This window comes from Eschrichtius robustus, chromosome 10 (genome assembly GCF_028021215.1).
Source record: "Eschrichtius robustus isolate mEscRob2 chromosome 10, mEscRob2.pri, whole genome shotgun sequence".
In the NCBI taxonomy this organism is placed as follows: Eukaryota; Metazoa; Chordata; class Mammalia; order Artiodactyla; family Eschrichtiidae; genus Eschrichtius; species Eschrichtius robustus.
The window spans coordinates 82,521,673-82,543,657 of NC_090833.1; the positions used below are offsets into that span (position 1 = coordinate 82,521,673).

At 39.9% G+C, this 21,985-nt stretch overlaps 1 protein-coding gene and 1 long non-coding RNA gene across 2 annotated transcripts in view; one reads left to right on the plus strand and one right to left on the minus strand.

Moving 5' to 3' along the window:
• The window catches only part of FRMD3 (FERM domain containing 3), a 371,558-nt gene that overhangs the window by 319,853 nt on the left and 29,720 nt on the right, over positions 1–21,985 (minus strand). The window lies entirely within an intron of this gene.
• LOC137769965 (uncharacterized) overlaps positions 16,447–21,985 on the plus strand; it is a 30,418-nt gene continuing 24,879 nt past the window's right edge. The window contains exon 1 of the long non-coding RNA XR_011075111.1: positions 16,447–16,619. This is a non-coding gene — a long non-coding RNA (uncharacterized lncRNA). The remainder of the gene's footprint in view (positions 16,620–21,985) is intronic.

Sequence of the window (21,985 nt, forward strand, 5' to 3'; positions counted from 1 at the left end):
ATTTGAATTTATACCAGTTTAACTTCAATAGTATACAAAAATCTCCTCCTGCACAGCTCTATCACCACCCCTTTTAATTACTGACGTCACAGTATATCTTTGTGCATTGTGTGCCCCAAACCATAAACTAATAATTCTTTTCAATGCATTAGTCTCTTAAATTATGTAGAAAACTAAATTTGTAGTTACAAACTAAAGTTACAATGATACTAGATTTTAGACTAATTTGTTTTAATGCATGGATCTCTTTGAGTTCATCTTACTTAAGCTTCTTGGATGTTTGTATTCATATCTTTCATCAAATTTGGGGATTTTTCAGCCATTGCTTCTTCAAATATTCTCTCTGCCCCCTACTCTCTCTCTCTTCCCCTTCTGGGACTCCCACAATGTATATGTTGGTCTGCTTGATGATGTCCTACCAGTCCCTTAGGCTCTGTTTGCTTTTCTTCAATCTTTTTCTTTCTTGTGCTCAGCCTAGAAAATTTTCTCTTTTCCTATCATTAAGTTTACTGATTCTTTCTTCTGCCTGCTCAAATATGCCTTTGAATCCCTCTAGTGAATTTTTCATTTCAGTTATTATACTTTTCAGCTCCAGAATTACTTCTTGGTTTTTTTTCCCCTAAGGTTTCCTCTCTTTTGATATTTCTCTTTTGTTTATGCATGGTTGTCTTTACTTTCTCCACATCTTCCTTTAGTTCTTTGGGCATCTTTAAGATAGCTGTTTTAAAGCCCTTGCCTAGTAGATCTGCCATCATGTCTTTTTCAGGGACAATTTCTGTTTTGTTTAGTTGTTTTCCCTTTTAATGGACCATACTTTCCTGTTCCTTTTTATGCCTTGTAATTTTTTTGTTGAAAACTGGATATTTAAGTCTAATAATGTGGTAACTCTGAAAACAGATTCTCCTTCTGCCCAGGAATGCTGGGTTTTATTATTGTTTTGTTTATCATTTCTTTTGTTTCTTTGTTTGTTTTATTGTTGTAGGCTGTCTCTGTTCAAGGGATGAGCTTGAGGTCTCCTCAGGTCTTTTCTGAGCCTGCGGCTTTCCCTGGACATGCACGGTCACTTTCTAGTTTTCCCTATATGTGCAGTGCAATTGTTTTTGAATGTCCCAGCTTTAATGAAGAGAGGGGAGAAAAGGTGTCAGTCCTTTAAATCTGGAAGTCATTTCAGCTGGACAGGGACTTGCAAGAATGAAGGGAGGTACAAAAGCAATGTTCACCCTCCTCTTTGGTCTGTACTTCTGTGATCAGAAGCATCAATCAGCAATCAGAGCATAAATCCCTGATATCTGGAAGACAGGGTCCTTATTGCCCATCCTAGCTCCTGCAAGCTGTGTGTAGGCTGCTCCAGGAATGGGTTCAGGGCTTCTGCCATGGGGCTAGAGGATAGGGATAGGTAGCTGTTACTAGGCTAAGAGCAGTAATTGACTAAAATTAACCACAATTTACAATTTATTGTCCAAGCTTCCCCTGGAAGTTGCAAGCCTTCAATAGATTTCTGAGTTCCAAAACAGTTACATCATACAGATTCTGCCAGTGCAATTATTGCCTAGGAGTGTAAATAGATTCCTGGTACTTCCTCCTCCACCAACTTCCAAGAATCCCCCCTACCACAATTTGTTTTAAAACATTCCAAAGAATGAAGATGACCTAGAAGTATATTGATCCAAAGATTTTCTGAAGCCACAAAGGCCTCTAGTTTCATTGAGTGTTTTATAATTAAATATTTATATTTTATACATATTTACTAATGAAAATTTTTTCAATTAAATTTTTTTTGAATTTTATTTTATTTTTTTTATATAGCAGGTTCTTATTAGTTATCCATTTTATACATATTAGTGTATATATGTCAATCCCAATCTCCCAATTCATCACACCACCACCCCACCCCTGCCACTTTCCCCCCTTGGTGTCCATACATTTGTTCTCTACATCTGTGTCTCTATTTCTGCCCTGCAAACCAGTTCATCTGTACCATTTTTCTAGGTTCCACATATATGCGTTAATATACGATATGTGATTTTCTCTTTCTGACTTACTTCACTCTGTATGACAGTCTCTAGATCCATCCACATCTCTACAAATGAACAATTTTGTTCTTTTTATGGCTGAGTAATATTCCATTGTATATATGTACCACAACTTCTTTATCCATTCATCTGTCGATGGGCATTTAGGTTGCTTCCATGACCTGGCTACTGTAAATATTGCTGCAATGAACATTGCGGTGCATGTGTCCTTTTGAATTATGGTTTTCTCTGGGTATAGGCCCAGTAGTGGGATTGCTGGGTCATATGGTAATTCTATTTTTAGTTTTTTAAGGAACCTCCATACTGTTGTCCATACTGGCTGTATCAATTTACATTCCCACCAACAGTGCAAGAGGGTTCCCTTTTCTCCACACCCTCTCCAGCATTTGTTGTTTGTAGATTTTCTGATGATGCCCATTCTAACTGGTGTGAGATAATACTTCACTGTAGTTTTGATTTGCATTTCTCTAATAGTTAGTGATCTTGAGCAGCTTTTCATGTGCCTCTTGGCCATCTGGATGTCTTCTTTGGAGAAATGTCTATTTAGATCTTCTGCCCATTTTTTGATTGGGTTGTTTCTTTTTTAATATTGAGCTGCATGAGCTGTTTATATATTTTGGAGATTAATCCTCTGTCAGTTGCTTCATTTGCAAATATTTTCTCCCATTCTAAGGGTTGTCTTTTCATCTTGTTTATGGTTTCCTTTGCTTTGCAAAAGGTTTTAAGTTTCATTAGGTCCCATTTGTTTATTTTTATTTCCTTTACTCTAGGAGGTGGATCAAAAAAGATCTTGCTGTAATTTATGCCAAAGAGTGTTCTTCCTATGTTTTCCTCTAAGGGTTTTATAGTGTCCAGTCTTACATTTAGGTCTCTAATCCATTTTGAGTTTATTTTTGTGTATGGTGTTAGGGAGTGTTCTAACTTCATTCTTTTACATATAGCTGTCCAGTTTTCACAGTACCACTTATTGAAGAGACTCTCTTTTCTCCATTGTATATCCTTGCCTCCTTTTTCGTAGATTAGTTGGCCATAGGTGCGTGGTTTTATCTCTGGGCTTTCTACCCTGTTCCATTGATCTATATTTCTGCTTTTGTGCCAGTACCATATTGTCTTGATTAATGTAGCTTTGTAGTATAGTCTGAAGTCCTGGAGCCTGATTCCTCCAGCTCTGTTTTTTTCCCTCAAGACCGCTTTGGCTATTCGGGGTCTTTTGTGTCTCCATACAAATTTTAAGAATTTTTGTTCTAGTTCCGTAAAAAATGCCATGGGTAATTTGATAGGAATTGCATTGAATCTGTAGATTGCTTTGGGTAGTATAGTCATTTTCAAAATACTGATTCTTCCAATCCAAGAACATGGTATATCTCGCCATCTCTTTGTATCATTTTAATTTCTTTCATCAGTGTCTTATAGTTTTCTGCATACAGGTCTTTTGTCTCCCTAGGTAGGTTTATTCCTAGGTATTTTATTCTTTTTGTTGCAATGGTAAATGGGAGTGTTTCCTGAATTTCTATTTCAGATATTTCATCATTAGTGTATAGGAATGCAAGAGATTTCTGTGCATTAATTTTGTATCCTGCAACTTTACCAAATTCATTGATTAGCTCTAGTGGTTTTCTGGTAGCATCTTTTGGATTCTCTATGTATAGTGTCATGTCATCTGCAAACAGTGACAGCTTTACTTCTTTTTTTCCGATTTGGATTCTTTTTATTTTTTTTTTCTTCTCTGATTGCTGTGGGTAAAACTTCCAAAACTACGTTGAATAATAGTGGTGAGAGTGGGCAACCTTGTCTTGTTCCTGATCTTAGTGGAAATGGTTTCAGTTTTTCACCATTGAGAACGATGTTGGCTGCGGGTTTGTCATATATGGCCTTTATTATGTTGAGGTAGCTTCCCTCTATGCCCACTTCCTAAAGAGTTTTTATCATAAATGGGTGTTTAATTTTGTCAAAAGCTTTTTCTGTATCTATTGAGATAATCATATGGTTTTTATTCTTCAATTTGTTAATATGGTGTATCACATTGATTGATTTGTGTATATTGAAGAATCCTTGCATCCCTGGGATAAATCCCACTTGATGATGGTGTATGATCCTTTTAATGTGTTGTGGGATTCTGTTTGCTAGTATTTTGTTGAGGATTTTTGCATCTATATTCATCAGTGATATTGGTCTGTAATATTCTTTTTTTGTAGTATCTGTGTCTGGTTTTGGTATCAGGGTGATGGTGGTCTCGTAGAATGAGTTTGGGAATGTTCCTTCCTCTGGAATATTTTGGAAGAGTTTGAGAAGGATGGGTGTTAGCTCTTCTCTAAATATTTGATAGAATTCACCTGTGAAGCCCATCTGGTCCTGGACTTTTATTGTTGGAAGATTTTTTTTATATATATATATTTACTATTTTTTATTTTTATTTTTATTTATTTATTTATTTTTGGCTGTGTTGGGTCTTCATTTCTGTGCGAGGGCTTTCTCTAGTTGCGGCGAGCGGGGGCCACTCTTCATCGCGGTGCGTGGGCCTCTCACTGTGGCGGCCTCTCTTGTTGTGGAGCACAAGCTCCAGACGCGCAGGCTCAGTAGTTGTGGCTCATGGGCCTAGTTGCTCCGCGGAATGTGGGATCTTCCCAGACCTAGGCTCGAACCCTTGTCCCCTGCATTGGCAGGCAGATTCTCAACCACTGCGCCACCAGGGAAGCCCTGTTGGAAGATTTTTAATCACAGTTTCAATTTCATTACTTGTGATTTGTCTGTTCATATTTTCTATTTCTTCCTGGATCAGTCTCGGAAGTTTATACCTTTCTAAGAATTTGTCCATTTCTTCCAGGTTGTCCATTTTATTGGCATAGCGTTGCTTGTAGTAGTCTCTCATGATGCTTTGTATCTCTGCGGTGTCTGTCGTAACGTCTCCTTTTTCATTTCTAATTTTATTGATTTGAGTCCTCTGCGTTTTTTTCTTGATGAGTCTGGCTAAAGGTTTATCAATTTTGTTTATCTTCTCAAAGAACCAGCTTTTACTTTTATTGATCTTTGCTATTGTTTTCTTTATTTCTATTTCATTTATTTCTGCTCTGATCTTTATGATTTCTTTCCTTTTACTAACTTTGGGTTTGTTTGTTCCTCTTTCTCTAGTTCCTTTAGTTGTAAGGTTAGATTGTTTATTTGAGATTTTTCTTGTTTCTTGAGGTAGGATTGTATCGGTATAAAATTCCCTCTTAAAACTGCTTTTGCTGCATCCCATAGGTTTTGGATCATCGTGTTTTCATTGTCATTTGTCTCTAGGTATTTTTTTATTTCCTCTTTGATTTCTTCAGTGATCTCTTGGTTATTTAGTAACATATAGTTTAGCCTCCATGTGTTTGTGTTTTTTATGTTTTTTTTCCCTATAATTGATTTCTAATCTCATAGCGTTGTGGTCAGAAAAGATGCTTGATACGATTTCAATTTTCTTAAATTTACCGAGGTTTGATTTGAGACCCAAGATGTGATCTATCCTGGAGAAGGTTCCATGGGCATTTGAGAAGAAAGCGTAATCTGCTGTTTTCAGATGGAATGTCCTATAAATATCAATTAAATCTATCTGGTCTATTGTGTCATTCATTTATTTTTTATTGTGTCATTTAAAGCCTGTGTTTTCTTATTAATTTTCTGTTTGGATGATCTGTCCATTGGTGTAAGTGACATGTTAAAGTCCCCCAGTATTATTGTGTTACTGTCAATTTCCTCTTTTAGAGCTGTTAGCAGTTGCCTTATGTATTGAGGTGCTCCTATGTTGGGTGCATATATATTTATAATTGTTTTATCTTCTTCTTGGATTGATCCCTTAATCATTATGTAGTGTCCTTCCTTGTCTCTTGTAACATTCTTTATTTAAAAGTCTATTTTATCTGATACGAGTATTGCTACTCCAGCTTTCTTTTGATTTCCATTTGCATGGAATATCTCTTTCCATACCCTCACTTTCAGTCTGTATGTGTCCTTAGGTCTGAAGTGGGTCTCTTTTAGACAGCATATATATGGGTCTTGTTTTTGTATCCATTCAGCGAGCCTGTGTCTTTTGGTTGGAGCATTTAATCCATTTACATTCAAGGTGACTATCAATATGTATGTTCCTATTACCATTTTCTTAATTGTTTTGGGTTTATTTTTGTAGGTCCTTTTCTTCTCTTGTGTTTCCTGCTTAGAGAAGTTCCTTTAGCATTTGTTGTAGAGCTGGTTTGGTGGTGGTGAATTCTCTTAGCTTTTGCTTGTCTGTAAAGCTTTTGATTTCTCCATCCAATCTGAATGAGGTCCTTGCTGGGTAGAGTAATCCTGGTTGTAGGTTTTTCCCTTTCATCACTTTATATATATCGTGTCACTCCCGTCTGGCTTGTAGAGTTTCTGCTGAGAAATCAGCTGTTAACCTTATGGGAGTCCCCTTGTATGTTATTTGTCATTTTTCCCTTGCTGCTTTTAATAATTTTTCTTTGTCTTTAATTTTTGTCAATTTGATCACTATGTGTCTTGGCATGTTTCTCCTTAGGTTTATCCTGCCTGGGACTCTCTGAGCTTCCTGGACTTGTGTGGCCATTTCCTTTCTCATGTTAGGGAAGTTTTCAACTATAATCTCTTCAAATATTTTCTCTGGTCCTTTCTCTCTCTCTTCTCCTTCTGGGACCCCTATAATGCGAATGTTGGTGCATTTAATGTTGTCCCAGAAATCTCTTAGGCTATCTTTTCTTTTCATTCTTTATTCTTTATTCTGTTCTGCAGCACTGAATTCCACCATTCTGTCTTCCAGGTCATTTATCCGTTCTTCTGTCTCAGTTATTCTGCTATTGATTCCTTCTAGTGTATTTTTCATTTCAGTTGTTGTGTTGTTCATCTCTGTTTGTTTGTTCTTTAATTCTTCTAGGTGTTTGTTCTTTAATTCGTCTAGGTCTTTATTAAATATTTCTTTCATCTTCTCAATCTTTGCCTCCATTCTTTTTCCGAAGTCCTGGGTCATCTTCACTATCATTATTTTGAATTCTTTTTCTGGAAGGTTGCCTATCTCCACTTCATTTAATTCTTTTTCTGGGGTTTTATCTTGTTCCTTCATCTGGTACATAGCCCTCTGCATTTTCATCCTGTCTTTCTGTGAATGTGGTTTCTGTTCTGCAGGCTGCAGGATTGTAGTTCTTCTTGCTTCTGCTGTCTGCCCTCTGGTGGATGAGGCTATCTAAGAGGCTTGTGCAAGTTTCTTGCTTTGGAGGGACTGGTGGTAGGTAGAGCTGGGTGTTGCTCTGGTGGGCAGAGCTCAGTAAAACTTTAATCCACTTGTCTGATGATGGGTGGGGTTGGGTTCCCTCCCTGTTGGTTGTTTGGCCTGAGGCGACCCAACACTGGAGCCTAGAGGCTCTTTGGTGGGGCTAATGGCGGACTCTGGGAGGGCTCATGCCAAGGAGTACTTCTCAGAACTTCTGCTGCCAGTGTCCTTGTCCTCATGGTGGGGACATTCTATGACTACCAAGAAATGAAAAAGTTGTGGCAGAGATTTCTAGCTATCAACCAAAATATACTACTCTCCCCTTAATTCATAGGGTGTAGGTTGAATTATTGTTCTCAACTATTCACATACTCCCTGTAGTAGAATTACACACACACACCTTTGCTATTTGAGCTTGCAGCGTCTCCCAATAGAAGAGGCAGAATATTTCCCTACACTATTGATGTTGAGCTTGGTCATGAGACTTGATTCGACCAATGGAAAGTGGGTGAAAGTGACAACGTGGCACTTCTGGGCTGAGCCTCCAGAAGCATCAAGCATTTCTGTGCATTCTTGTGCACTTCTATCATGAGAAGAACATGCCCCAAAAAGACACTTCCCTTTCTGCCTGGGTGCCAGAACAAACACATGTGGAATAGGCCTGAATCGAACCCACAGCCTGGCACCATGCCCAGCCAACCTGTAGCCTTAATCAGAGCGTTCCTGCCCAGCCAAGCTTAGGTCAACTGAACAGCAGCCAATGAGCAAATTTGTCAGAGTGAGAATAAATGCTTGTGGTTTAAAGCCACCAGGTTTAGGAGAGGTTTGTTACATAGCATTATTGCTACGGTAGTTAACTAACACAGATACTACTAGTTCTCATCTTATACTAATAGTTCTATTACTGGACACGTGGTTGCCTCACTACATTATATGTCCCTTGCAGTTAAGTACAGGCATGTGACTAACTTCTTACCAATAAAATGTAAGCAGAAGTGTTAGGTGCCACTTTCAGATCTGGGCAAGGCTATGAATGTGCTTCCTCTTCTCTCAATGGCAAGGACTCAGATATGGAAGCCACTCAGCTTTGATAATCCATATGATGACAATTCCCTATAGCATAATGGGACGATGACTTGGAAATATTCTGGGTCCCTGGATGACCACCAACCTAGAGTGTTCCCCTTGGAACTGTTAGATGAAGGAGGAGAAAGTTCCATAGTCTTTAAACCACGGTATACTGAGCATCTTTGTTACAGCCACTTACTTTTACCCTTACTAATGAAGTTGGGAGACACTGCCTTCTCTGAGAAGTTCTGAGATGTTACTCCTAAAAACTTAGCCCCAAGTCTGCTTCTCTATCCCACTTCCCCCTCCCCAATGATTTTGTGAGCTACCCAATATCCTTTTAATATCACTTATTTTCTGGCTAATCAGTCAGCTTCCAAAGCTTGCTTGTGACATAGCAAGCAAACAGAAGACATCAAAAGAGACAAAAGCACTATGAGCCTTTCCTGTCCAGTTCATAAGGAAAAGTTTATGACACCCATCATGGCCAGTGCCTTCTAAATTTCTTTACATAAGGCTTTCCAGACCCTCCTGAACCTCCCTTCCTTACTCTCTCCTTCAAGCCTATCTGACCCCTTCAGCTCTTCATTCATTCCAAAAGCTTTTATGGAGTAGTTAGTATGCACCAGACACCAGGGTATGGAGACAAGTAAAAGTTTATTAGACAGAATTTACTAGGTTATACTGCAGTAACAAATGACCCTAAAATCTCAGTGGCTTTAAACAATTTATTTCTTGCTTATTCTGCATGACCATCACATGTCAGCTTCACTCCAGGATGCAGGATGACAGAGTAATCTGGAATATTTGATAGTCATCATGGCAAAGAGCAAAAGGAAAGAATATGACAGATCACAGTCTGGCTGTTAAAGCTTCTGCCTCAAAATGATATATATATCATTCAATCAGCCAAATAGGTCCCATGGCCAAGCCTGACAGTAATAGAAAGAAGTTAAATAACAATAGTAGGGAAGTATAATCCTTGCCACAGAGAAGGGCAGTATATTTATGCAAAGAAGAACACAGACTACCACAAAGAAGAGCTCAGGCTGCCCTCTTTTCCTCTGTGCTTCCACTGTCTCCATTATACTTCTCTATCTGTATTTAGTATGCTGTATCACAATTAATTATGTATGTGTCCATCCCATCTCCAGTATTATGAGCGTCATCAGACAGGACTCAGGTCTTATGCATCATCCCAGCCTAGCACAATGCCTGGTACCAGGTAACTATTATCTACTTGGAGAATAAAGGAATAAAGGTGTGGATGGAATCAAATGCTCCTGGTCTAGAGAAGGTGTGAGATATGCAAGTGAACACTCACGGGGCAATCTGACTAGATATTTAAGAAGTACTGAAGAGATGACAAAGGCTCCTTCAATTCAACGGCCTTTTTTGCCCAGAAGATAGAAGAGTATCTATAAACTGAGATGAGAGTGGGCACGTAATTGGCATCTGTGATGAGTAGGTTCTGAGATGTGTCATCCTTTACTACTTTAATGTGTTGTCAATCTTTGTAGGAAGCTGGGGGAGAGGGAGGATGAAATAGCACTATCTGTGGCAAAAGCAGAGACACGAGAAGCTGATGACAAAGCAGGCCACCGCAGTGACCTCACTGACAGAGGCTGCCCACAAGCAGCTGGGAGGCGCTCACTCCAGTGTCAGCAAGTTTCTCTCTGGGGAAATGATTTGAAAGCTTAACAAAAACCACATCCCCGGCCAGACCACCACAGGGCACTCAAGGCGGTGCTCAAGGTGACTCCAACCAGAAATAAATACAGGATCCTGAGACTCCACTGCCAGGACACCTGGAACTCGGTTCTTTTCTAGGCCTTAGCTGCCTTTGCCACCACACCTGGCTCCACACGACCTTTAGCGATTTCCAAATACTGAAACTAATCCCTCAGGGCAAGAATTTGCTGTCATTGGACCACAGGCTCTGTGAAAGAAAGATTTTACCCTTTTGGGGAGGGGAAGGAGGGAGGCAAGATATCAATGTAAAACTTGCAATAGTAATAGAATTATAGAATGTCAAATTGGCAGAAGCTTAGAGACCAACCACTTATACCCCTCATTTTGGAGCTCTGGGATGTAAGTTCCTTGAGGACAGAGTCATGTCTGTTTGTAAATCCAGTGCCCAGCAGAGTTTCACCTACGAATGGTGCTCAATAAATGTTTGTTGAACAAGTGAGAGGTGAACAGTAAGTAAATAATTGTTAAATTAAAAAAAGTTTCAAATGAGAGGGTGAATGAAAAAATGCACGCATACAATGTGGAAACTGAGACTCAAAGAAATGCAGTATTGTGCCCAAGATTACACGGTGACATCGAAGCAGAACTGTGATTAAAAGCCAGGCCCTATAGCGCCCAACCAGGGCCTTTTATGGTGTACCAAGGCTGTGTTAGCCACTGTCCCAGCTCAGGGCCTTGCCGAGTTGTTTCCCCGCTTCCCCGACCTTTCCACTTCCCAGGAGAGCGTGGGGAGCTGTCCTGTCACCCCACCCTCACCTGCTGGGTGTCTAGGATGCCACGCCACTTCTCTTGGGTCCTACAGGTGTCCTGAGAGAGTGCAGGGTCAGGCGGGCTGTCCTCACAATGTGACAATCCTGCTGCACAGCCTCTGAGTGAGGTGCTGGTGGTCATGGAGGTAAAGGTTTCACAGATCCCCGACAAAATGCTGGGTTATCCCAGCCCCTGGCTCAGATGCTGAGTGACGTTCACTCAAGTGTGAGCACTGACTGGGACCCCAGCTGGCTCCTGGGTGCTCAAACCAAGGCCACAGTGCCGTTCCCGGTGGGCCCTGAGGGAAATGGCCTCCCTCTGGCTCCAGTGACCGTCTGCTCTCTCCCCACCCACCCCAGCTAGTCTAGGCGGGGGCCTCTCCTCGGCTTCCCAACATGTTAGCTACGTCCCAGTCCTCTGTGGGTCACAAAGGGCATGGGCTTTCAAAATGCAAAGCCAGGAAGAAGGCTTCTTTTCTCTGCTTTCTGCCAAAGAGGGAAAAATGACAAATGATGGGGCATGGAGCTGGGGAGACTAGTCAACCTCTCAAACGTTATCCTGCCACAAAGTGAATGAGGGTCTTCCAAGCATTTTCACTGGAAAGAATATTCAAACAGTAACGTTGGCTATATACATTCTGACATGTTTATTTAAATTCAGTCACCTGATGGTATTCCTACTTTGCGATGCCAACTCAGTATGCCCACCTCTGATGAAACTTCATCACCGTGGGCCCTTCCTTAGTCTTTAACAGCATTAAATTCACTGTCACGATATTTAAAGGCTGTTGCCAGTGAGAAAGGAATGCTCAGGTCTCAGTCCCATCTACGCCTTCAGGGGTCTCGAGGCTGAGACTCTGTCTGAGTCAGTCTGAGTACAGCGGTCACATCAACAGTGGAGACAATGATCAAAGGTTCATTGACTGACCTACTGAGAACACTGGCCATTCACCTAATTTCTTTTAAATCATCCCCACTGCTGTATAAAACTATGTCCACTTACTGCCTAAATATTCCTCTCCTCTTCTACACCATATAAGCAAGAAGAAAGGGAAAGAAGGAAGGAGGAATTTTCTAAATCCCTATTAAGTGCCGAGCTCTAGACTGTCTGGGGAAAGTAATCATTGTCAGGGCCAGCAGTCTCATCCTTTCCTATTTGCACATTTGCATGACTATGAGGTCTCCCATCACCATCAGATTGTCTAAAACCTGACAACTTAATATGAAAGCCCAGCTGAGAGCAGTAGGTGAAAACAAGGGCTGGTTTCCCTGACTAAAGCACAGCAGAAAACTGAGAGTTCAGGGAAAGCACATCTCTGATCTGCCTCAATTATCCAAAGCTTCCTGTGGGCTGGTCAGTGTTGAGTTGGCAGATATGGGACCATTTGTAGAGAGAGAAATACACGCTTTCTTCATGCTCAAGAGCCATCACTTCAGTCGCCGATATCTCTGATTGCTGGCAAAAAATACACATATTTCTTAAAGAAACTCCACTTAGCTTGTCAAAGGGCGAACCCAGAATAACAGCAGAGCTGATTATCGGCTTTTTAACATCAAGAGGCCATAAGGTGGAGCAGGCCAGCCAACTTGAGCAAAGTTGGAAAATAATCACCTCAGAAAGCAGAGGCAGACATTGGAAACACCTTCTACTTAAGGCTTTTGCCCAGCTGGAGCTAGCTGGTAGTCAGTTTGTTGATGCCAGAGATATTTAACTTAATTTTCCCCACGTAAACACTGCATGAATTCATTCATCCAGAGAGGCCATTTCCCAGGAAGAAGAAGAAGGAGATTTTATCATGTACACAATTGTTCCAGTTGCCTTCCTTTCTCTGTTATTCTGCTGAAATAGTCCAGAGACAGCTGATGCTATTTCTGAAAAGGAAGCAAAGGGCACAGACCACCGCCCATCACAGTGGCAGCGCTCCCAATCCTTCAAGGATTCACCGGGCCCCGCTGTACCAGGTCATCGTGAGAGGATACAAAAGTGCCCAAGGTTACAGATCGTCTACTGATGTCACGGTCACTTTGGATTACTGGAAGCACATGCTATAGTTTCACAACAGAACCATGAGGAAGACCGAGAGCTGGAGGAAGATGTTACCCAGAGATGAAGTATAAGGAAGCTGATTCCAGTGTGGGGCCGTCCACCCCCAGATCAGGACCCCTCTTCTTCCTCCTGGAGGCTCCTCACCGGCCACAGGGCCCCTGAGCCTGAGACACATGACTTCCTGCACAGATACTGCCCATGCCCCAGGCCAAACGCCAGCTGTCCCCAGTCCCTTTCCTTTCACATCTGGCTGGTGAATGGCAGGTCAATCCAGTACATTAGTGAATGACAGGGATGTGATGGGTGACAATGACACATGTGTCATCCCTCCAAGTAAAATTAACATGCACTTAACTGAAGTTTAAGCCTTGACCTGACTTCCGCTAATGATGGGGATTTTAGGTAATACAGCAGGCTAACAGAGAAATCTGGGGGGACTGGTCTCATTTCACATCAAATAAGCCACCAGTTATTCAGCTGACACACAGAGCCAGCTCTGCATACCCCGTCTGTGAGAGGAATAGGGGCTCTGAAGTGGTGTGTTAAAGCACTATTTATAATAAATAGTCCAATTATCCAAAAATATGGAAATAGCCATGTATTAATTCTGGGAAATCTAGTACAGCTTCTGACATTACAATTATGAGGATTATGTAGAAATATGCCCACAATTATGAGGATTATGTAGAAATATGCCCAAGTACATTTTAAATTATGCTACATGAAAAAAATCAAAATAGCATCTATACTATAATTGTAACTATTTTTAAAACACATGTAAATATGAATGATATTTGACACAGTATTGGAAAATATAAACAGCCAATACAGTAAGGGGTAGGATTATAGAACCAGTTTTGTTTCTTTGAAGTTGTCCATAAACTTTTTTTTTTGCAAAGATAATAGTCTAAGAAAAGGGAGGATTTGGTCACAAACATTCTAGCCTGCAGGTTCCAGAGACTCTCGGAAGGTAGATCGAGGAGATATCAGTGTTCAGATATGGACTGTACCGAATAAAACAAGTAGAGATTTAATGCCATTTTTAAAAGACTCATGCCATCTTTTTACCAAGCATGTTTATCTTAGATGGGCCAGGAAACTTCAATAACACTAGAGATCTCTCTCTTACAGGTGGTCTTTTGGGATAAATAGACTCTCCCCCAAATCAACCTAAAGAGCTTCAGCCCATCCACAGGCATCCACCTGTCCTGGGGGCTGAGGTGAGAGCATGCTGCCCATGGAAATGTGGACGTGCTGTCCGGTGCCCAGCCCATCCTTGGAATTCTGCAGCGTTTCCTTCCTCTCCTGCAAGTAGCCTCAAATCAAAGGAGTAAGGAAAGCAGCTATTTGATTGTTGCTCTTTCCATTCCCAATTTTCTAAATTTAGCTCCCAGATTTTCTGACCTGATCATCTGAGGTTAAATCACTTGAATATTTTCCATCCAAGTTTTTTATTTCAGTTATTTTATGTCAAATTGAAAACATTTCAACACACAAGCTAAAATTCTCTAGAATTTTCTGGTTTCTGTAAATTCCAAAGTTTAAGGGTAGGTACAGAGCTCCTGGGTTTCATTCAAGTTCCCACCAGATTTTTCAGCTTGAGTTTTTGTCCAAAAAAGTGGTTTGTGCTCATTCCCACCTCCTCCACCAACCTCCTTTCACTCATGCAACACTGGACATTTACTAAATATTGTGCTGGCCAAAAAGTTCGTTCGGGTTTTACATATGGTACAAAAAACCCAAACGAACTTTTTGGCCAACCCAATAGCTACTATTGGTCATGCACTCCTCTGGACACTGAGAACACAGCATGAACAAAAGATGTCTGCTTACCTTATAGTGAGAAATAATAAGAAATAAATAGGAAAATAGTAAGATAAATGGTCATACATACTTTGAAGGAAAATAAGCAGAGAAAGGAAATAGGGGTGTCGAGAGTAGGGATGGATGCTGCAATTTATTAGGGGAACTATATGAAATTGTTATTTTGGAGGTCAACATGGTTGATGACTGGAAATTTCATGTCATTCAATCTACATCAGTTTTCTATTGTTGCAAAACAAATTACCACAAACTCAGCATTCCTGGCTAAAAGTGCAGAGAGTACAAAGGTCCTGAGGCACTTGTGTGCCTGGATTAAGGTCTGTGTAGCTGAGCTGGAGTGAGAGCAGAAGAATAATAGGATCCCAAGTCAGGAGGCATTGTGGGCTAAGTAGATCATGAAGGGATTTCTAGGTAATTTCAAGGATTTTGACTCTTACTCTGAGACAGCTGAGAAGTCAACAAAGGATTTTGAGCAGAAAGGTGACATGATCTGACTTACAAACTAACTGCGAACGTGTTAAGAACATGAGAAATTCAAGGGAAGAAGCAGGGAGACCAATTAGGAATCTATTTCCATAATCTAGACAAGAAATAATGATGATTTGGACCTGGATGATAGCAATGGAGGTGGTGAGCAGGGATTGGATTCTGGATGTATTTTGACAGTAGGACTGAATTTTTCTAATGGACTAAATGTGAGGTAAGAGAAGAAAAGTCAAAGATACCTCCAAAGTTTTTGACTTGAGCAACCAAAAGGATGAAACCGCCAGTCATGAAAATAGAAAAGACTGTAGGAAGAGCAGGTTTGTAGGGGAACTATTGAGAGCTCAGTTTTGGTCAAGTTGAATTTTATCTGCTTGTTGACATCTGAATTGAAATTTCAAGTAGACAGTTGTATATAAAAGTCTAGGATCGGGGAGGTGTCTAGCTAAGATAGCAATTTGGGGTCTGCAGATAGTATTTAAAGTCACAAAACTGGATGAGATCACCAGGAAATATTTGTAGATGGAAAGAGAAAACGTCCAAGGACTGAGCCCTGGGACACACCAATGTTTAGAGGTCAGAGAGATGAGAAGGAATCAGCAAAAGAGACTAAGAACAATTAGCCAGTGAGATAAAAAGAAAGCTAGGGCCTATAGTGTCCTGAACTAAGAAACATTTGTCTGTAGCACTTTGCTACTGTCTGGTTTTATAAGATGCTCTACCTCATCTGTATTTACCCCTGCCCCAGCCCTAAAGTCAGCCATTTCTTCAAGGGGCCCTGGTTCCTTTTATTAGAGAAAGGTATTAGAAACCAATATCTAGGCCTTGAATGTGCTTATTGCTACTGGGGTGTCATTGCTTCTAGGTCCCCTCAGCAGACTGGGCTAGGTAACATGTACCTATATGCTCATGCATATATACACACTTATCTAGAATTATTTCCATATATATAATATACATATACATATATTAAGCTAAGCATGAGTTCATACTGCTGTCTCTGACTCTGCTTCAGTACCACTGGGCTCATTCTAGTTTTCCTATCTTGCTTCTCTATAACTTTCCTCTCTGACAATTGGAAATGTAGCTCCCACCAGTGGAAGTTATTTTTGACCTCAACAGAGCAGTTTCTGTGGAATGCAGGGATCTAAAGCTTGGCTGGAATGCATTCAAGAGACAATGAGAAGAGAGAAATTGGAGTCAGCAACTATATGCTAAACAGTAGTTCTCAACTTTTAGCTTGTATCAGAATCATCTGGAGGGCTTGTTAAAGAGAAGATTGCTGGGTAAAAATCCCCAGAATTGTTTATTCATTAGATCTGAAGGGGGGCCAGGAATTTTCATTTCTAACAAGCTCCTGGGTGGTGCCAATGCTGATGCTGCATCTCAAAGTGCACTTTGAGAACCACTGGACTCAAGGAGTTCTGCTTGAAAGAAAGGTAAGAAATGGAGCAATAGAAACTAATATAATATTGTAAATCAACTGTACTTCGATTTAAAAAAGAAATGGAGCAGTACATAGATAGTGAAGTGCGTCATGAGAAGTTTTTTGGGTGTGTGCATGTGTGTGCGTGTGCATGTGTGTGTGCATGTGTGTGTGTGTTTTAAGGAAAGAAGTAATGATACATTTGTAATCTAATGAGAAGAGTCCAGTGAAGAAGAAAATAATAGTGATGCAAGAGACAGGGGTGTTAAGGATGGTAGGGAATTGCTGAAGCAAAATCCTTGAGCTGGTAAGAGAGGATAGAATCAATGCCAAGAAAGAGCTGGCCTTAAAGAGGAACCTGTTCAGTTCATTCATAGTAACAGGAGGAGAAGCAGAGCATATTGGAACAAATGGGGTTAGCTAGGAGAGGCAGTAGTAAGGTCTTGTAAGTTCTCTTCTGATTGCCTCTCATATCTCCGTGAAAGAGAATGCAAGGTCATCAGCTCACATAGAGGTTGGGGGAGACAATGTTAGAGGTTGGAAGTGAAAGAATGAAATAATCTAGGAGAATGGGACTGTGAATTGATTCAAAAAATATGCAATGGTTGCTGTGCAGCATCAAGGGTCCTCTTGGGGTTAAGTGATCAGAAATTGACAGTGAGACCTGTCCAGTGTGGTTGGTTTTTTTTTCTCCAGCCACATTCAGAAGTGCAGGAGCAGGTGTGGTGTAAGTGAAGACTTGGATTTGAGCAGTATGTGATTTTGCAAGGAAAGACAATACAGAAGGGGAGAAGCAGATTTGCCTTGTTGGCTGTGGTGAAAGCACTTTCAATTTCTGTTTTGCCTTATGAAATATTCAGTATAAATACTTTCTAAATTTATCTTTCCCATTATTGAAGCGATAATAATAGCAATTTTGAAGGCTGTGAACATCATGTTTATAATATATCGTTATTGAAAAAAAAAGTAGAATACAAAACTGGGTCTGATCTGGAATTGCACTTAAATAAAAATGATGAAAGAATGTGGACAAATCTGGGTCCAGAGAGAAGTAAAATGGTTTGATTCACTTAGTGGCAGTATTTGGGGGGAATTTCTTTCTTACTTTCCCTTTATTTTATGTTCAATTCAGGTCATTAAACATTAATTGAGCATCTATTGATGTCGGGCACTGTGCTGGGCTCCAAGAGTACAAAAAAAGGAGAAGAATGCAAAAAAAAAGGAAGAGGGGAAGGAGGAATTATAGTTTCATACTTAGGAAGCATATAGGCTAAGAATGATATTGTTGTTTCTCTTTGTATAATAAATCATTATATTAAAACTATTATCATAAATGTGGCAAATAGGATGTTAGTCTCTTTAAAAGACTACATTAGTTAATATTATCTTAGTTGTAAGTAGTAGAAACCTACTAAAATTGACTAAAGCAAAAAGGGGGTGATATGATTTAAGGACTGGATCACAGAACCTAAGGGCAGTAGACAGTAGGACGCCGGGAGCAAGCTGGAAGCAGGGACCTGAACTCAACTCAACTAGTCTCTCTGTCTGTCATCTCTGTTCTGCTTTGCCTTCATTCCTCAAGAGATATTGGCCAAGCTGGGGCCAGATGGACACCTCTGAATAAATCAAAAGTGGCCAAAGGGTTGTGTTATATTTTCAAAACATGGCTGTTGGGAGTCCCACCACTGTAAGCATGTGGATGAAAGGGAGAGACCATTCTCAAAATTAACAGGGCTATCATCCCAGTTGATATCAGTTACATCCTTCCCTTTTCTACCTACCTCATACACTCTTATACTGCACATAAAATTCCAAAAATGACCTTACCTAACATACTACAACTATCATCTCTCGAAGGGCAAAGTCACACCCAGCTACTGTACTGAGAGGAGATTTCACAGAGCCACTGTTCTTCATTCAGGATCTTTAGGTACCATCTATTATTTCTTTAGTACAATCCCAATCTGGACCAGATATGCTTCTTCCTGATTTTGCAACTGGTGGGAAAATGATAAATGTAACCAACCCTTACCCAATATACAATGGTGCAGGGAAAATAACTACAAAAAACAGATCTCTAGATGGTCACTGGCCCAAAATATATATCTTACCCTTTTGTTAGACACAACAAGGTACATGAAATTACTGGTGTATTTCATGGATCACTAATAAATTCCATTTAAGGAACTCCATTTGACAATACTCCTCCTTGGAACAAATCTTTTTATTACCTTTACATCCCTAACTCTGCTAAGTAGTACTCCAGGAACAGAGCTATGTTCATGCACCTTCTGTTCCTTAGCAAAAACACTGAGGATTCTGCCCATCACCTTTGTATCCAGTTAAGGACCTTGGTCTTGGGCCACACATGCAAAACTGGAATGTAGGACATGATAGCAAGGTGGCTTTCCTCTAAAATTACATTGAAATATTGCCCCTGTAACTCAGGCTCTATCCTTAGTCCTGAAAGCCACATCCCTTGGTTCAATGAAAGACCTAGAAGAAGATGCTTTGCAGGGAAATAGGTCCTCCAAGACTTCTCTTTCCTAACTGCTAGATTCTCCACCTTCCTAATGAGAACCTCAATCTTAGTTTTTAAAATGGGGTATAACAGAGAATGCAGCTATTATCTTTCAACCAAACAAGTGATTTTCTGAACTTAAATTGCCTCAGTTCACTAGCTACTAACAGGAAGGATGTTTCTGGATGATTTACATCCTTTTTCTATCATTCTCTGACTACTTTCAGCCCAACTCCTGAGACTAAGACTTACCACTGACTGTGACACCACCTTGAGAACACAGAATGCAGCCTCACCTGCCTGCAGTTACAATGCCCACTCCCCAGGACTGGGTTCTCTACTAGTCAAGACTCTATTAGTTGTATTTGAAAGATGTCTTCTCAAAGGATCTAATAAACAAAAAGGCTGTGAGAGTGAGGGATCACTGGCAGGGGTGCAACCCAATTTCAATAACATGAACTAAAACCAGGATTTAATCCTAACCAAACCTCTGCCTCCCATATTCACTCAAGTCAGCTGTGCTGATGCCTCTCACTGCAGAATGGTTTTCTGTTTTTCAGGCAACAGGATGGTAAATGTGGCTGCCAACAGCTTCTGACCTTACATGTTACTATGTGATTAAAGGGAAAATAGCTCTTTCTCAACCTCTCGTTGGTCAGATGGACCAGTCAATAGTATCTACGCAGCCTGGCTCATATCTTATAAATGTTACTAGGGAACACTGCCACAGTAACCACAGAGAAAAGGGGTGGACAATTCCCAGAAAGAGCGGGGGGATACACTTGGTCAACAATCACGTAAAATTGTATACCAACAAATTTAGATAACTCAGATTGAATAAAGTCCCAGAAAGACACAAACTATCAAAACTGACTCAAGAAGAAATAGAAAATCTGAATAAACCTATAACAAGTAAAGAGACTGAATTAGGAAGAAAGTGCCAATTCTTCACAAACTCCTCCAAAAACTAGAAGAGAAGGAAAGGAGCAAATTCCATCTCATTCTGTGTGACCTGGTTCCAAAGCCAGACAAAGATTTTTAAGAAAAGAAAATTCCAGATCAATATCTCTTATGAATATAGATGAAAAAATCCTGAACAAAATACTAGCAATCCAAATCCAGCAACATATAAAAAGGATTAATCACCATGACCAAGTAGGATTTATCCCAGGAATGCAAGATTGACGTAACAGTCATAAATAAATTAATGTAATGCATCATATCAATAGAATAAGGGACATGATAATCTCAAGAGATGCAGGAAAAGCTTTGTTTGAGGACTTCCCTGGTGGTGCAGTGGTTAAGAATCCTCCTGCCAATGCAGGGGACACAGGTTTGAGCCCTGGTCCAGGAAGATCCCACATGCCACAGAGCAACTAAGCCCGAGTGCCGCAAATACTGAGCCTGCGCTCTAGAGCCCGCAAGCCACAACTACTGTGCCCTCGTGCCTCAGCTACTGAAGCCCACCCACCTAGAGCCCGTGCTCTGCAACAAGAGAAGCCACCACAATGAGAAGGCTGTGCACCACAATGAAGAGTAGCCCCCGCTCACCACAACTAGAGAAAGCCCACACACAGCAATGAAGACCCAACACAGCCAAAAATCAATAAATTAATTAATTTAAAAAAAAGACAGTCTTGCATTTGATGGACCTTATCAAGTTGTGTACCCATCTTGCCAAATTGCTAAGTCTTCAAAAATTCTTAAAAAAAAACAAAGAGAAAGAAAAAGCTTTGTTTGAAAAAAAGCTTTGCAGAAAAGTTTGACAAAGCCTAACACTTTGTCATAATAAAAATAACAAAGAATAAAAGGGAACTTCCTCTACCTGATAAAAGATATCTACCAAAAAAACCTACAGCTAATATCATTCTTAATGTTAGAAGACTGAACGCTCTCTCCCTAAGATCAAGAACAAGACAAGGATGTTCATTCTTATCACTTCTATTCAAAATTGTGCAGATTATAGCCAAGGCAATTAGGCAAGAAAAATAAAAGACATCTAGATTGGAAAGGAAAAAATAAAACTATCTCTAGTCTGACATTATTCTATATACAAAAAAATCCTGATGAATCCACAAAAAAGCTATTAGAACTAATTAACACTTTCAGCAAGGTTGCAGGACACAAGAGCAATATACAAAAATCAATAGCATTTCTATACACTAGCAATGAACAATCTGAAATTTTAAGAAAATAATTCCATTTACCATAGTACCAAAAAAAAATACTTAGAAATAAAATTTTTAGAGGAATACAACTGAAAAGTGCAAATTATTGTTGAAAAAAGTTAACAATTTAAATGAATAGAAAGAATCCCATCCCATGTTGATGGATAGGAAGAATGTTGTTAAGATGGCAATATTCCTTAAACTGATATACAAATTTAGTGCAATCTCCATCAAAATCCTAAATGACTATTTTTTTTGCAGAAATTGACAAGCTTATTCTAAAATTTGTATGAGAATATAAAGGACCCAGAATAACTAAAACCATCTTTTAAAAAAAAGTTAGAAGCTCACACTTTCTAATTTCAAAACTTACAACAAAGCAACAGTAATGAAGACAGTGTGGTAGTGACAAAAGGATGACACAGGTCAATGAAATAGAATTAGAATCCACACATTAATCTTCACATTTATGGTCAATTGATTTTCAACACGGATGTCAATGCAATTAAATGGGGGAAAGAATAGTCTTTTCAACAGATGGTGCTGGGACAATGGGATACCTCCATACAAAAAAAAAAAAAAGGAAATTGGACCCATTCTTCAACCACACACAAAAACTCCAAATGGACCGTAGACCTAAATGCAAAAGTTATTAAAACTTTTAGAAGAAAACATAGGTAAAAATCTTTG